General features: G+C 45.6%; 1 long non-coding RNA gene across 1 annotated transcript in view; it reads right to left on the bottom strand.

Moving 5' to 3' along the window:
- Positions 1 to 706: 706 nt before the first annotated feature.
- The window catches only part of LOC134948699 (uncharacterized), a 190189-nt gene continuing 173637 nt past the window's right edge, over positions 707 to 17258 (bottom strand). Inside the window, exon 6 of the long non-coding RNA XR_010183006.1 lies at positions 707 to 1078. This is a non-coding gene — a long non-coding RNA (uncharacterized LOC134948699). The remainder of the gene's footprint in view (positions 1079 to 17258) is intronic.

Below are 17258 nucleotides of genomic sequence, written 5' to 3'. Positions count from 1 at the left end.
AGATGAATTCTTTGGCGTCCCCAAGGTGCCAGCGCCTCTAGGCAGCCGCCTAAAGCTGCTTAATGGTAGAGCTGGCTCTGACAATGGGGCATGAATCAGGCTCATTATGACAACATGTTGTTGCTGACCTTGTGATCGTCTACAATGTCTATATTGTGACTACATGCCACTCTTTTTCATATATTGCCATTTCTTGTAAACTGAAAATGAAACAGTACAAATTCTTTCCTTGCCTTCAATTTATAGAGATAAGATGATGACATGCATGGGAATAACAAAAGATCGCAGCTTTTCCTGGCAGAGGAATAAGTACCTTAGATTACCTCTTCTTTAATTTGTACTTTTTGAAATGTGATTTTCTTTTTTCCAGGTCGCTAGGTGATGTACTATTCACTTTCACGTACATTAAGTGACAGATTATACACAAAAGAAACCCATGTTTCAGAGTACAAGCACTAGTGCTGGGCTTTGGAGTAGTTCTTCATAGAAAAGGTTGTTGGTTAATGGAACAACCTTTGTACAGAAATAATACAGTTCTGTTAAATAACTAACTGTTTGGGATTGGGTTCAAATTAAGATTTTCCTGATAATAAAAGTAGGTCTAAGATCAAATGGGGGGAAATTTTCCTATCTGCAGTACCTAGGACATAGCCAATTCATGATGGGTTTTCATCTTAGCAGAAACAACAAATAATTAAGCCATAGATTTTTAATGCAATGACATGTCCTCATTTTATTTAGTAGGTTCGCTAAATTGGCTTTATTCATTTCACTCAACATACCAAACTTTACACAAAGCAAGAAGTATTGATAGAGGTAAAAGGATAATGCAAAGCAGTATAATAGGTGAAAAATTAAATAGCTACAAAGTCACGTGTCTCTCCTATATAATTCAGAGTTTCAACAGTTATGCAAATGACTCAACTAATGTACATTATAATCACTGCTGAGATTAAAACACATAAAAGTATACAACCAATTCACTAATTTAATTGGATTGCTAGTCCATAAACCTTTACAGGATCAGAAGATGAATGGGAAGAAAAGCACTTGTCTTATTTCATTCTTCAAAAAAAATCTGAAAAACAAAAACAGAAAAATATGTATAGAAACACCTAAAGTAATATTTCTTTGTAGAGTTTGTGTACAGTTCCCTGGAACTCTACTATGAGTGGTGTCACATGGTAAGCACAGGAAGTGAGGTGGTATATATGTCCACTAATATAGATTTAAGGGATTTTAACCACAATAAACCTGACATTACTGGATTTGTAGTCCTGCCAAGTGCGTGGTACTACGTATGACATATTAGAACTAGAGATGTTAGTTGAGTCTTAAATTTTGGTTCTAATTTCATCATTGTGATTTGGTTTTGCAAAACAGCACTCAAGTATTTTGTTCGGAATTTGGATTTGAAATCCAAATCTTTGGTTTTGATTTTCTTGAAAATAGATACAAACAGCTAAAATCATGTAATTTTTGCAATCCAAAACACGAAATTCAGATTTATAATCCAAATTCTGAACCTCAGGACTCGGTTCGGAACTCCTTAGGAGCCCCGGCAGATCAATTAGCTTGCAGCAATTAATCACGGCTAATTGACTCCACCCCTTAATTTGTGTATTAATCTTGCCTATTGTCATTTCCTGTCTCTTTTGTGAATTGTGTGCAAGCAAACAAGAGTGTCTATAAATCTTTTGTTCTGTTTGATCTATAATTGTTTGTAAATAGTCACATTATTGCTAGCACTTATCTTTGCTAAAAAGAACAAATCTCTTGCAGAACATAGTGGAGCACAAACCATACATGAGCGTTGTGTAGGAATTCAGTCCATTAACCAATAACCTTTTCCTTTAAAATATAGTTTTGTTGTTACACTTATCCAAAACTGATCTAGCATTTTTATATTTTGAAACATGGTTTCCTTTTTCCTTTTACAAGATTTCTATCCATTATAAAATCGCCATTGTCCTTTAAAAACGGCATGTATTTTAGGAGGAATAAATTCAGTGGGAGATAAGGCTTTTATTTTAATTAAAAAATGTGATTTGAGTAAATTTTGTTGCCCATGTCACCCATTTAAGCTTGGAAAAGAGGATGAAGCGCATTCTAATTAAAGATGAGCGGGTTCAGGGGGTAATTCCAAGTTGATCGCAGCAGGATTTTTGATAGCAACTGGGCAAAACCATGTGCACTGCAGGGGAGGCAGATAAAACATGTGCAGAGAGTTAGATTTGGGTGTGGTGTGTTCAATCTGCAATCTAATTTGCAGTGTAAAAATGAAGCAGCCAGTATTTACCCTGCACAGAAACAATATAACCCACCCAAATCTAACTCTTTCTGCACATGTTATATCTGCCTCCCCTGCAGTGCACATGGTTTTGCCCAGTTGCTATCAAAAATCCTGCTGCGATCAACTTGGAATTACCCCCTCAGTTCTCAGAGAACCGAACCCTACCGAATTTCAACTAAACAAGTAAGCTGTGCGCTCGGTGAGTGGTGGTGTAAACGATTGTCAGCAGCAACTGGAGAAGTGAAAAGCCAATCCCTGGAGAATACAATATGAACAACAAAAACCAGGTTGCGCTTGACAATCAAAGAGTATGAAAATGTATTATAAAAAATATATTAACAACAATTCTCCCGGGAGTATAATAAAAACAATACAGTATGACATAAAATCTGCTCAGTGCAATACCCCTGAATCTTAATATTATACTGATAGATACTTTCTATTCACAGAATGCCCAATGTTGTTTGATACAGACTGCAGATGTTTAAAAGAAAGAAATTACATCATTAATATGAAAGTGAAAAATAAACTACAGATCTGCATACAGAAAAGTATGACTCACTTGCTCCGTAAAAGCAAAATCCCATAAAGAGTCCTGTATCTGTAGCAGCACGTGACGGTTCCGATAACCTTAGTGTGATGAGGAACCTTAAATGAGTAAATCGTGTTCAAATAGTATAAGGATAAACTGTGCAAATACACAATTACCCGCTGTGATGATTCCGGCAAAGAGAGCCCGGAGCACTGTTGTTTGAGTCAGCCGCTATGCCCCTGCACGGGCACGGGAGAGCGAGGTCCGCACTTAGCCGCCGAGTTGGAGATGGAAAGCAGCCGTGAACGCATGTGGCTGGTGAATGTACTAACCGGGCGGCAAGATGTTACCTGTGTGGCCTGATGTCAAATGAGCTCTCACCGATGGCGGTTTGACGGGGCTCCCACGGGCAGCTCAGGAGGAGCCTCTCTGTAATTCACCTGTAATGATGCCAGGTGATGATGGAGACGCAGAAGGTCTGCGGTGTTAGTAAGCCGCAATCTGACACGCTGGCAGTAACAGTGTAATAGCTGGATGGTTACACAGAGCTCCAGGTGAGCTTTGCTGGAGTACACAGCCAACGTGATAAGTGGCTCCGATATGCCGGTGTCTGGCTGTGAACTAGATGATGAGCAGTCGTCAGGGCAACACTCGTACTGCAGCTGGTCCCTTGTAGAGGAATGTTCTCTGGGGTATGCAGGAATATTAGGGAGAATAGCCTGTATCCTTAACGCGTTTTTCAATGCCAGCAGGGCGTCTTTTTCCAAAAGGCAGGTTTAAAGCCTACGTTGTATCTCTCTTTCTGGCAGACACAAGTCTGCAGAGGTTCAAAGTAGAGATGAGCGGGTTCGGTTCCTCGGAATCCGAACCCGCCCGAACTTCAGCTTTTTTTACACGGATCCGAGCGACTCGGATCTTCCCGCCTTGCTCGGTTAACCCGAGCGCGCCCGAACGTCATCATGACGCTGTCGGATTCTCGCGAGGCTCGGATTCTATCGCGAGACTCGGATTCTATATAAGGAGCCGCGCGTCGCCGCCATTTTACACATGCATTGAGATTGATAGTGAGAGGACGTGGCTGGCGTCCTCTCCGTTTAGAGAAGAAATAGATAGGAGAGTGAGAGTGAGACAGTGACACTTCATTTACTGGAGCTTAGGAGGAGTACTCAGACAGAGAGTGCAGAATTTTGCTGATAGTATTAGTTAGTTATACTAGTGACAGAGTGAGACAGTGACACTTCATTTACTGGAGCTTAGGAGGAGTACTCAGACAGAGAGTGCAGAATTTTGCTGATAGTATTAGTTAGTTATACTAGTGACTGACCAGTGACCACCAGTGCAGTTTTATATTATTTAATATAATCCATTCTCTGCCTGAAAAAACGATACACAGTGACTCAGTCACATACCATATCTGTGCTCAGCCCAGTGTGCTGCTGCATCATCTATGTATAATATCTGACTGTGCTCACACAGCTTAATTGTGGGGGAGACTGGGGAGCAGTTAGGTTATAGCAGGAGCCAGGAGTACATATTAAAAAATTAAACAGTGCACACTTTTTTTCTGCAGGAGTGCCACTGCCAGTGTGACTGACCAGTGACCTGACCACCAGTATATAGTATACTATATTGTATTGTGAATGTCTGCCTGTAAAAGTTAAACACACGTCGTGTGACTTGTGTGGTGTTTTTTTATTCTATAAAATAAAAAACTCATTCTGCTGACAGACAGTGTCCAGCAGGTCCGTCATTATATAATATATACCTGTCCGGCTGCAGTAGTGATATATATATATTTTTTATATCATTATTTATCATCCAGTCGCAGCAGACACAGTACGGTAGTTCACGGCTGTAGCTACCTCTGTGTCGGCACTCGGCAGTCCATCCATAATTGTATACCACCTACCCGTGGTTTTTTTTTTCTTTCTTCTTTATACATACTACATCTCATTATCATCCAGTCTATATTAGCAGCAGACACAGTACAGTACGGTAGTCCACGGCTGTAGCTACCTCTGTGTCGGCACTCGGCAGTCCGTCCATAATTGTATACCACCTACCCGTGGTTTTTTTTTCTTTCTTCTTTATACATACTACATCTCATTATCAACCAGTCTATATTAGCAGCAGACACAGAACGGTAGTCCACGGCTGTAGCTACCTCTGTGTCGGCACTCGGCAGTCCGTCCATAATTGTATACCACCTACCCGCGGTTTTTTCTTTCTTTCTTCTTTATACATACTACATCTCATTATCATCCAGTCTATATTAGCAGCAGACACAGTACAGTACGGTAGTCCACGGCTGTAGCTACCTCTGTGTCGGCACTCGGCAGTCCGTCCATAATTGTATACCACCTACCCGTGGTTTTTTTTTTCTTTCTTCTTTATACATACTACATCTCATTATCAACCAGTCTATATTAGCAGCAGACACAGTACGGTAGTCCACGGCTGTAGCTACCTCTGTGTCGGCACTCGGCAGTCCATCCATAATTGTATACCACCTACCCGTGGTTTTTTTTTCTTTCTTCTTTATACATACTACATCTCATTATCATCCAGTCTATATTAGCAGCAGACACAGTACAGTACGGTAGTCCACGGCTGTAGCTACCTCTGTGTCGGCACTCGGCAGTCCATCCATAATTGTATACCACCTACCCGTGGTTTTTTTTTCTTTCTTCTTTATACATACTACATCTCATTATCATCCAGTCTATATTAGCAGCAGACACAGTACAGTACAATAGTCCACGGCTGTAGCTACCTCTGTGTCGGCACTCGGCAGTCCATCCATAATTGTATACCACCTACCCGTGGTTTTTTTTTCTTTCTTCTTTATACATACTACATCTCATTATCATCCAGTCTATATTAGCAGCAGACACAGTACAGTACGGTAGTCCACGGCTGTAGCTACCTCTGTGTCGGCACTCGGCAGTCCGTCCATAATTGTATACCACCTACCCGTGGTTTTTTTTTTCTTTCTTCTTTATACATACTACATCTCATTATCAACCAGTCTATATTAGCAGCAGACACAGTACGGTAGTCCACGGCTGTAGCTACCTCTGTGTCGGCACTCGGCAGTCCATCCATAATTGTATACCACCTACCCGTGGTTTTTTTTTCTTTCTTCTTTATACATACATACTACATCTCATTATCATCCAGTCTATATTAGCAGCAGACACAGTACAGTACAATAGTCCACGGCTGTAGCTACCTCTGTGTCGGCACTCGGCAGTCCATCCATAATTGTATACTAGTATCCATCCATCTCCATTGTTTACCTGAGGTGCCTTTTAGTTGTGCCTATTAAAATATGGAGAACAAAAATGTTGAGGTTCCAAAATTAGGGAAAGATCAAGATCCACTTCCACCTCGTGCTGAAGCTGCTGCCACTAGTCATGGCCGAGACGATGAAATGCCAGCAACGTCGTCTGCCAAGGCCGATGCCCAATGTCATAGTACAGAGCATGTCAAATCCAAAACACCAAATATCAGTAAAAAAAGGACTCCAAAACCTAAAATAAAATTGTCGGAGGAGAAGCGTAAACTTGCCAATATGCCATTTACCACACGGAGTGGCAAGGAACGGCTGAGGCCCTGGCCTATGTTCATGGCTAGTGGTTCAGCTTCACATGAGGATGGAAGCACTCAGCCTCTCGCTAGAAAACTGAAAAGACTCAAGCTGGCAAAAGCACCGCAAAGAACTGTGCGTTCTTCAAAATCCCAAATCCACAAGGAGAGTCCAATTGTGTCGGTTGCGATGCCTGACCTTCCCAACACTGGACGTGAAGAGCATGCGCCTTCCACCATTTGCACGCCCCCTGCAAGTGCTGGAAGGAGCACCCGCAGTCCAGTTCCTGATAGTCAGATTGAAGATGAAGATGTTGAAGTACACCAGGATGAGGAGGATATGGGTGTTGCTGGCGCTGGGGAGGAAATTGACCAGGAGGATTCTGATGGTGAGGTGGTTTGTTTAAGTCAGGCACCCGGGGAGACACCTGTTGTCCGTGGGAGGAATATGGCCGTTGACATGCCTGGTGAAAATACCAAAAAAATCAGCTCTTCAGTGTGGAGGTATTTCAATAGAAAAGCGGACAACAGGTGTCAAGCCGTGTGTTGCCTTTGTCAAGCTGTAATAAGTAGGGGTAAGGACGTTAACCACCTCGGAACATCCTCCCTTATACGTCACCTGCAGCGCATTCATAATAAGTCAGTGACAAGTTCAAAAACTTTGGGCGACAGCGGAAGCAGTCCACTGACCAGTAAATCCCTTCCTCTTGTAACCAAGCTCACGCAAACCACCCCACCAACTCCCTCAGTGTCAATTTCCTCCTTCCCCATGAATGCCAATAGTCCTGCAGGCCATGTCACTGGCAATTCGACGAGTCCTCTCCTGCCTGGGATTCCTCCGATGCATCCTTGCGTGTAACGCCTACTGCTGCTGGCGCTGCTGTTGTTGCTGCTGGGAGTCGATGGTCATCCCAGAGGGGAAGTCGTAAGCCCACTTGTACTACTTCCAGTAAGCAATTGACTGTCCAACAGTCCTTTGCGAGGAAGATGAAATATCACAGCAGTCATCCTGCTGCAAAGCGGATAACTGAGGCCTTGACAACTATGTTGGTGTTAGACGTGCGTCCGGTATCCGCCGTTAGTTCACAGGGAACTAGACAATTTATTGAGGCAGTGTGCCCCCGTTACCAAATACCATCTAGGTTCCACTTCTCTAGGCAGGCGATACCGAGAATGTACACGGACGTCAGAAAAAGACTCACCAGTGTCCTAAAAAATGCAGTTGTACCCAATGTCCACTTAACCACGGACATGTGGACAAGTGGAGCAGGGCAGGGTCAGGACTATATGACTGTGACAGCCCACTGGGTAGATGTATGGACTCCCGCCGCAAGAACAGCAGCGGCGGCACCAGTAGCAGCATCTCGCAAACGCCAACTCTTTCCTAGGCAGGCTACGCTTTGTATCACCGCTTTCCAGAATACGCACACAGCTGAAAACCTCTTACGGCAACTGAGGAAGATCATCGCGGAATGGCTTACCCCAATTGGACTCTCCTGTGGATTTGTGGCATCGGACAACGCCAGCAATATTGTGTGTGCATTAAATATGGGCAAATTCCAGCACGTCCCATGTTTTGCACATACCTTGAATTTGGTGGTGCAGAATTTTTTAAAAAATGACAGGGGCGTGCAAGAGATGCTGTCGGTGGCCAGAAGAATTGCGGGACACTTTCGGCGTACAGGCACCACGTACAGAAGACTGGAGCACCACCAAAAACTACTGAACCTGCCCTGCCATCATCTGAAGCAAGAAGTGGTAACGAGGTGGAATTCAACCCTCTATATGCTTCAGAGGTTGGAGGAGCAGCAAAAGGCCATTCAAGCCTATACAATTGAGCACGATATAGGAGGTGGAATGCACCTGTCTCAAGCGCAGTGGAGAATGATTTCAACGTTGTGCAAGGTTCTGATGCCCTTTGAACTTGCCACACGTGAAGTCAGTTCAGACACTGCCAGCCTGAGTCAGGTCATTTCCCTCATCAGGCTTTTGCAGAAGAAGCTGGAGACATTGAAGGAGGAGCTAACACGGAGCGATTCCGCTAGGCATGTGGGACTTGTGGATGGAGCCCTTAATTCGCTTAACAAGGATTCACGGGTGGTCAATCTGTTGAAATCAGAGCACTACATTTTGGCCACCGTGCTCGATCCTAGATTTAAAGCCTACCTTGGATCTCTCTTTCCGGCAGACACAAGTCTGCTGGGGTTGAAAGACCTGCTGGTGAGAAAATTGTCAAGTCAAGCGGAACGCGACCTGTCAACATCTCCTCCTTCACATTCTCCCGCAACTGGGGGTGCGAGGAAAAGGCTCAGAATTCCGAGCCCACCCGCTGGCGGTGATGCAGGGCAGTCTGGAGCGACTGCTGATGCTGACATCTGGTCCGGACTGAAGGACCTGACAACGATTACGGACATGTCGTCTACTGTCACTGCATATGATTCTCTCAACATTGAAAGAATGGTGGAGGATTATAAGAGTGACCGCATCCAAGTAGGCACGTCACACAGTCCGTACTTATACTGGCAGGAAAAAGAGGCAATTTGGAGGCCCTTGCACAAACTGGCTTTATTCTACCTAAGTTGCCCTCCCACAAGTGTGTACTCCGAAAGAGTGTTTAGTGCCGCCGCTCACCTTGTCAGCAATCGGCGTACGAGGTTACATCCAGAAAATGTGGAGAAGATGATGTTCATTAAAATGAATTATAATCAATTCCTCCGTGGAGACATTGACCAGCAGCAATTGCCTCCACAAAGTACACAGGGAGCTGAGATGGTGGATTCCAGTGGGGACGAATTGATAATCTGTGAGGAGGGGATGTACACGGTGATATATCGGAGGATGATGATGAGGTGGACATCTTGCCTCTGTAGAGCCAGTTTGTGCAAGGAGAGATTAATTGCTTCTTTTTTGGTGGGGGTCCAAACCAACCCGTCATTTCAGTCACAGTCGTGTGGCAGACCCTGTCACTGAAATGATGGGTTGGTTAAAGTGTGCATGTCCTGTTTATACAACATAAGGGTGGGTGGGAGGGCCCAAGGACAATTCCATCTTGCACCTCTTTTTTCTTTAATTTTTCTTTGCGTCATGTGCTGTTTGGGGAGGGTTTTTTGGAAGGGACATCCTGCGTGACACTGCAGTGCCACTCCTAGATGGGCCCGGTGTTTGTGTCGGCCACTAGGGTCGCTTATCTTACTCACACAGCTACCTCATTGCGCCTCTTTTTTTCTTTGCGTCATGTGCTGTTTGGGGAGGGTTTTTTGGAAGGGACATCCTGCGTGACACTGCAGTGCCACTCCTAGATGGGCCCGGTGTTTGTGTCGGCCACTAGGGTCGCTTATCTTACTCACACAGTCAGCTACCTCATTGCGCCTCTTTTTTTCTTTGCGTCATGTGCTGTTTGGGGAGGGTTTTTTGGAAGGGCCATCCTGCGTGACACTGCAGTGCCACTCCTAGATGGGCCCGGTGTTTGTGTCGGCCACTAGGGTCGCTTATCTTACTCACACAGTCAGCTACCTCATTGCGCCTCTTTTTTTCTTTGCATCATGTGCTGTTTGGGGAGGGTTTTTTGGAAGGGCCATCCTGCGTGACACTGCAGTGCCACTCCTAGATGGGCCCGGTGTTTGTGTCGGCCACTAGGGTCGCTTATCTTACTCACACAGTCAGCTACCTCATTGCGCCTCTTTTTTTTCTTTGCGTCATGTGCTTTTTGGGTAGGGTTTTTTGGAAGGGCCATCCTGCGTGACACTGCAGTGCCACTCCTAGATGGGCCCGGTGTTTGTGTCGGCCACTAGGGTCGCTTATCTTACTCACACAGTCAGCTACCTCATTGCGCCTCTTTTTTTCTTTGCGTCATGTGCTGTTTGGGGAGGGTTTTTTGGAAGGGCCATCCTGCGTGACACTGCAGTGCCACTCCTAGATGGGCCCGGTGTTTGTGTCGGCCACTAGGGTCGCTTATCTTACTCACACAGTCAGCTACCTCATTGCGCCTCTTTTTTTCTTTGCGTCATGTGCTGTTTGGGGAGGGTTTTTTGGAAGGGCCATCCTGCGTGACACTGCAGTGCCACTCCTAGATGGGCCAGGTGTTTGTGTCGGCCACTAGGGTCGCTTATCTTACTCACACAGTCAGCTACCTCATTGCGCCTCTTTTTTTCTTTGCGTCATGTGCTGTCTGGGGAGGGTTTTTTGGAAGGGCCATCCTGCGTGACACTGCAGTGCCACTCCTAGATGGGCCCGGTGTTTGTGTCGGCCACTAGGGTCGCTTATCTTACTCACACAGCGACCTCGGTGCAAATTTTAGGACTAAAAATAATATTGTGAGGTGTGAGGTATTCAGAATAGACTGAAAATGAGTGTAAATTATGGTTTTTGAGGTTAATAATACTTTGGGATCAAAATGACCCCCAAATTCTATGATTTAAGCTGTTTTTTAGGGTTTTTTGAAAAAAACACCCGAATCCAAAACACACCCGAATCCGACAAAAAAAATTCGGTGAGGTTTTGCCAAAACGCGGTCGAACCCAAAACACGGCCGCGGAACCGAACCCAAAACCAAAACACAAAACCCGAAAAATTTCCGGCGCTCATCTCTAGTTCAAAGACCTGCTGGTGAGAAAATTATCAACGTGACCCGTCAACAGCTCCTCCTTTACTTTCTCCCACAACTGGGGCTGCAAGAAAAATGATAAGATTTCCTAGACCACTGGCGGTGATGCAGGGCAGTCAGGAGCGAGTGCTGACATCTGGTCCAGACTGATGGACCTGCCAACGATTACTGACATGTCTACCGTCACTGCATATGATTCTGTCACCATTGAAAGAATGTTGGAGGATTATATGAGTGACAGCATCCAAGTAGGCACGTTAGACAGTCCGTATGTATACTGGCAGGAAAAAGAGGCAATTTGGAGGTCCTTGCACAAACTGGCTTTATTTTACCTAAGTTGCCCCCCTTCCAGTGTGTGCTCTGATAAAGTGTTTAGTGCAGTCTGTAACCTTGTCAGCGATCGGCCTAGGAGGTTACTTCCACAAAATATGGAGAAGATGATGTTCATCAAAATGAATTATAAATTCCTCCGGGAAGACCTTTACCAGCAATTGCCTCCAGAAAGCACACAGGGACCTGTGATGGTGGATTCCAGTGGGGACGAATTAATACTCTGTGAGTAGGGGGATGTACACAGTGAAAGGGGTGAGGAATCGGAGGATGAGGATGAGGTCAACATCTTGCCTCTGTAGAGCCAGTTTGTGCAAGGAAAGATTGATTGCTTCTTTTTGGTGGGGGCCCACACAAACTAGTTATTTCAGCCACAGTCATGTGGCAGACCCTGTCGCTGAAATTATTGGTTTGTTAAAGTGTGCATGTCCTATTTACACAAAATAAGGATGGGTGGGAGGGCCCAAGGACAATTTCATCTTGCACCCCTTTTTCTTCTTTGCATCATGTGCTTTTTGGGGACTAGTTTTTTAAAGTGCCATCCTGTCTGACACTGCCGTATAACTCCAGGGGTACTGCCGTGTAAGTCCAGTCCAATGGTGCTGTCTTGTGCTGCATCCATCCAGTGGTGCCTTGTGCTGCCATAAGTCCAGTGGTGGTGTCCTGTGCTGTTTATTATTTACTCAAAATAAAAGGATTATATACATTACTTATATTATTATCCAAATAGTTTTTGCAAGGTTTGCCCTGTGTGGTGTAGAGGTATGCTCACCTGTGCTGCATATTATTATAATAGCTCCAAATAAAAGGGTTATTATTAGAGATGAGCGGGTTCGGTTCTCACAGAACCAAACCCTACCGGACTTTGCCTTCCGAGTTCGGTTCCGAGCCAGGCTCGGGTCTTCCCGCCTGACTCGGAAACCTGAACGCGGCAAAACGTCATCATCCCGCTGTCAGATTCTCAGTGGATTTGGATTCCATATAAGGAGCCGCGCGTCGCGACCATTTTCACTCCAGTCTCGGAGAGTGTATTGAGAGGACGTGTCCTCAGTGTCTGTGTGGGGGTGAAAAAGTGGGGTGACGAGTCTTGTGCTGTGTTGGGCTGCTCAGTCCAGTCCAGTGTAGTCAATGTATTGTGCTGCATCAGTCCAGCCAGTCACAGTGTTGGTGTCCTCTACTGCCATATATCCAGTGTAGCTGTATAAAGTGGTGCTGTGTTGTGCTGTCCAGTCCAGTGTAGTCAGTGTATTGTGCTGCATCAGTCCAGTCAGTCACAGTGTTGGTGTTCTCTGCTGCCATATATCCAGTGTAGCAGTGTAAAGTGGTACTGTGTTGTGCTGTCCAGTCCAGTGTAGTCAGTGTATTGTGCTGCATTATTCCAGCCAGCCACAGTGTTGGTGTCCTCTGCTGCCACATATCCAGTGTAGCTGTATAAACTGGTACTGTGTTGTGCTGTCCAGTCCAGTGTAGTCAGTGTATTGTGCTGCATCAGTCCAGCCAGTCACAGTGTTGGTGTCCTCTGCTGCCACATATCCAGTGTAGCTGTATAAAGTGGTGTTGTGTTGTGCTGCATCAGACCAGTGGTAGTGTCCCGTCCATCAGTCATTCCAGTGACGAGGCAGTCACAGTGGTATACGCTGCTGCTATATGTCCACTGCTACAGTATTATAATAATAATAATAATAATAATAACAACCACAAGTCCCTTACAGTGTTGTTGTGTTATGCTGCATCAGTCAAATGGTAGTGTCCTGTCCATCAGTCATTCGAGTGACGATATACGCTGCTGCTATATGTCCAATGCTACAGTATTATAATAATAATAACAACCACAAGTCCCTTACAGTGTTGTTGTGTTGTGCTGCATCAGACCAGTGGTAGTGTCATGTCCATCAGCCATTCCAGTGACGGTATACGCTGCTGCTATACAGGGGCGGACCCAGAACTAAATGACAGGAGGGGGCACCATGGCAGGAAAAAGGGGGAGGTGGTTTGTATGCGCACAGACTCATGGAAAAGTGGGTGTAGCCATGCAACAAGGGGCGTGGACTCAAGGAGAATGCCATATCTACGAGCTATGCCCTCGTTTTCATCACACTTCCTCACCCACTCCCATTATGCCAGCATTCTCACCGACTCCCCAGCCCTTGCCAACCTTTGTCTCCTCAGTCCTCACCCACTCCTTTCAGCAGTCACATCCAGCCTTTGGCCTACAAGTGACAGTCTCTATTCCCCCTCCTGGCGCAGCTTCCCTCACACAACACTGCTCAGCTCCTGACTGCTTTTCTGAAGACAGGGAGAGGCAGTGGGTGATATTTAGAAAGGCAATGGGTGAAGCCAGGGAATGGCTGACAGGAGGAGGCAATAGGTGACACTAGGAGGAGGCAGTGAGTGACGTAGAGGATGAAGGGGAGAGGGCGTGGGTGAAGGAAAGGGTGACAGGAGACAGAATTGATGGGGAGAAAAAGTGGGATATGGAAAGCTGTGGGTGACAGAAAATGGTGACAGGGAGAGGCAGAGGGTGACAGAAAAGGTGACGGGAAGAGGCATTAATTAATAGGGAGAGGGTGGTGGGGAGAGGCAATAAGGTACCAGAGAGTTTTTTTAGGATTACCAGTAATATATAGAAAAACCTGCACTTATAATTCACCTGGTTTTTATTTATTCTTACTCATTTATACAAATAAATTGAAATTGTATTCATAATTTTGTCTCATTGTAGACATTTTTTATAGATATAAAATAAAATAAAATATTCAAACACTCAAGGTAGGGGTGCGCTAAAACACTACATTTATCACATAAGTGGTACTGTATGGTACTATGGCTGGCCAAACCCCCCTTTTCCCTTCCCCCCCAAACAAAAAAAAATACCTTCACGCTCCGGCTGGAGCCCAGGAGACAGTGTCAGTTATGGGGTCTCTTTATATGGCTGGAGATCCTGAATGTAGGGGCAGCTGGACACTGTGCCACTCTCTAGCCGCTGGAGAGTGACACAGGCTTAAAGGTAGAGGTGAGGTGTGGATCAGGCAGCAGCGTTGGCTGGGGCCGGGAGGAGCTGGCAGCCGTGGGTGAGACGGACAATGTTAAGTCTCAGCCCGGCGGCTGTGGATGTTGTTGTGGCGGCGGCAAGGGTGAGGGCGGGAGAGTTGCTGCATTATAATAAAACATCTTGTTAACGACAGGGGGGCACATGCCTTGGTGCCCCCCCCCCGAATCCGCCACTGCTGCTATATGTCCACTGCTACAGTATTATAATAATTCTAACAACAACCACAAGTCCCTCACAGTGTTGTTGTGTTGTGCTGCATCAGACCAGTGCTAGTGTCCTGTCCATCAGTCATTACAGTGATGATATACGCTGCTGCTATATGTCCAGTGCTACAGTATTATAATAATTATAACAACAACCACAAGTCCCTTACAGTGTTGTTGTGTTGTGCTGCATCAGACCAGTGGTAGTGTCATGTCCACCAGTCATTACAGTGACGATATATGCTGCTACTATATGTCCACTGCTACAGATGATATACGCTGCTGCTATATGTCCGCTGCTACAGTATTATAATAATTATAACAACAACCACAAGTCCCTTTCAGTTTTGTTGTGTTGTGCTGCATCACACCAGTGGTAGTGTCCTGGCCATCAGTCATTCCAGTGACGAGGCAGTCACTGTGGTATACGCTGCTGCTATATGTCCACTGCTGCCGTATAATAATAATAACAACCACAAGTCCCTTACAGTGTTGCTGTGTTGTGCTGCACCAGACCAGTGGTAGTGTCCTGGCCATCAGTCATTCCAGTCATTCCTGTACCGCATATTGTCTTATATAACGCCCAAAAAATAATGGAGAACAAAAATTTGGAGGATAACATAGGGAAAGATCAAGAACCACTTCCTACTAGTGTTGAAGCCATGACATAGATGATGAAATGCCATCAACGTCATCTGCCAAGGTCGTCTGCCAAGGCCAATGCACAATGTGATAGTAAAGGGCATGTAAAATCCAAAGAGCCAAAGTTCAGTAATAAGAACAAAAATATATATATAAATCATCTGAGGAGAAACATAAACTTGCCAATATGCCATTTATGACACGGAGTGGCAAGGAACGGCTGAGGCCCTGGCCTACGTTCATGGCTAGTGGTTCAGCTTCACATGACAATGGAAGCCCTCATCCTGCAGCTAGAAAAATTAAAAGAGTTAAGCTGGAAAGAGCACAGAAAAGAACTGTTCATTCTGAGATGGTATCATAAATCCCCAAGGAGAGTCCAAATGTGTCAGCAGTTGCGATGCCTAACCTTCCCAATACTGGACGGGAAGAGGTGGCTCCATCCACCATTTGCACGCCCCTGCAAGTGCTGGAAGGGGCACCCACAGTCCAGTTCCTGATATTCAAATTGAAGATGTCACTGTTGAAGTACACCAGGATGAGGATATGGGTGTTGCTGGTGCTGAGGAGGAAGTTGACGATGAGGATTCTGATGGTGATGTGGTTTGTTCAAATCAGGCATCGGGGGAGACACCTGTTGTCCATGGGATGAAGATGCCCCATTGTGATGCCTGGGCAAACTACCAAAAAAGCCTCCTCTTCGGTGTGGAATTATTTCTCCACAAATCCGGACAACAGGTGTCAAGCCATATGTTGCCTCTGTCAATCTGTAATAAGTAGGGGTAAGGATGTTAACCACGTAGGAACATCTTCCCTTATACATCACCTGCTGCACATTCATCAGAAGTCAGTGTTAAGTTGTGAAAGTTTGGGTAAGAGCGTAAGCAGTCCACTGACACCAAAATCCCTTCTTCCTCCTGTACCCAAGCTCATGCAAGCCACACCACCAACTCCCTCAACGTCAACTTCCTACTCAGTCAGGAATGTCAGTAGTCCTGCAGGTCAAGTCACTGTCAACACTGAGGAGTCCTCTCCTTACCGGAATTCCTCCATAGGATCATTGAGTGGTACACCTGCTGTTGCTGCCGCTGCTGCTGTTGTTGCTGCTGGGAGTCGATCGTCATCCCAGAGGGGAAGTCGGAAGACCACTTGTACTACTTCCAGTAAGCAATTGACTGTCCAACAGTCCTTTGGGAGGAAGATGAAATATGACAGCAGTCATCCTTTTGCAAATCGGATAACTGAGGCCTTGACAGCTATGTTGGTGTTAGACGTGCATCCGGTATCCGCCATTAGTTCAGTGGGACTTAGAGAATTGTTTGAGGTACTGTGTCCCCGGTATCAAATCCCATCCAGGTTCCACTTCTCTAGGCAGGCGATACCGAGAGTGTACACAGACGTCAGAAAAAGAGTCACCAGTGTCCTACAAAATGCGGTTGTATCCAGTGTCCACTTAACCATGGACATGTGGACAAGTGGAACAGGGCAGACTAAGGACTAAATGACTGTAATAGCCAACTCGGTAGATGTATTGCCTCCCGCAGCAACAACAGCAGCAGCGGCACCAGTAGCAGCATGTCGCAAACGCCAGCTCGTTCCTAGGCAGGCTACGCTATGTATCACCGATTTCCATAAGAGGCACACAGCTGACAACCTCTTACGGAAGATAAGGAACATCATCTCAGAATGGCTTACCCCAATTGGACTCTCCTGGGGATTTGTGATATCGGACAACGCCACCAATATTGTGCGTGCATTACATGTGGGCAAATTCCAGCACGTCCCATGTTTTGCACATACAATTAATTTGGTGGTGCCGAATTTTTCGAAAAATGACAGGGGTGTGCAGGAGATGCTGTCAGTGGCCCGAAAAATTGCAGGTCACTTTCGGCATTCTGCCACCGCATGCCGAAGACTGGAGTGCCAGCAAACACTCCTGAACCTGCCCTGCCATCATCTGAAGCAAGAGGTGGTAACGACGTGGAATTCAACACTCTATATGCTTCAGAGGATGGAGG

Source organism: Pseudophryne corroboree, chromosome 8 (assembly GCF_028390025.1).
Source record: "Pseudophryne corroboree isolate aPseCor3 chromosome 8, aPseCor3.hap2, whole genome shotgun sequence".
NCBI classification, from domain to species: domain Eukaryota; kingdom Metazoa; phylum Chordata; class Amphibia; order Anura; family Myobatrachidae; genus Pseudophryne; species Pseudophryne corroboree.
The sequence above is the reverse complement of the archived record's forward strand: the minus strand, read 5'-3'. Positions and strand labels throughout refer to the sequence as shown.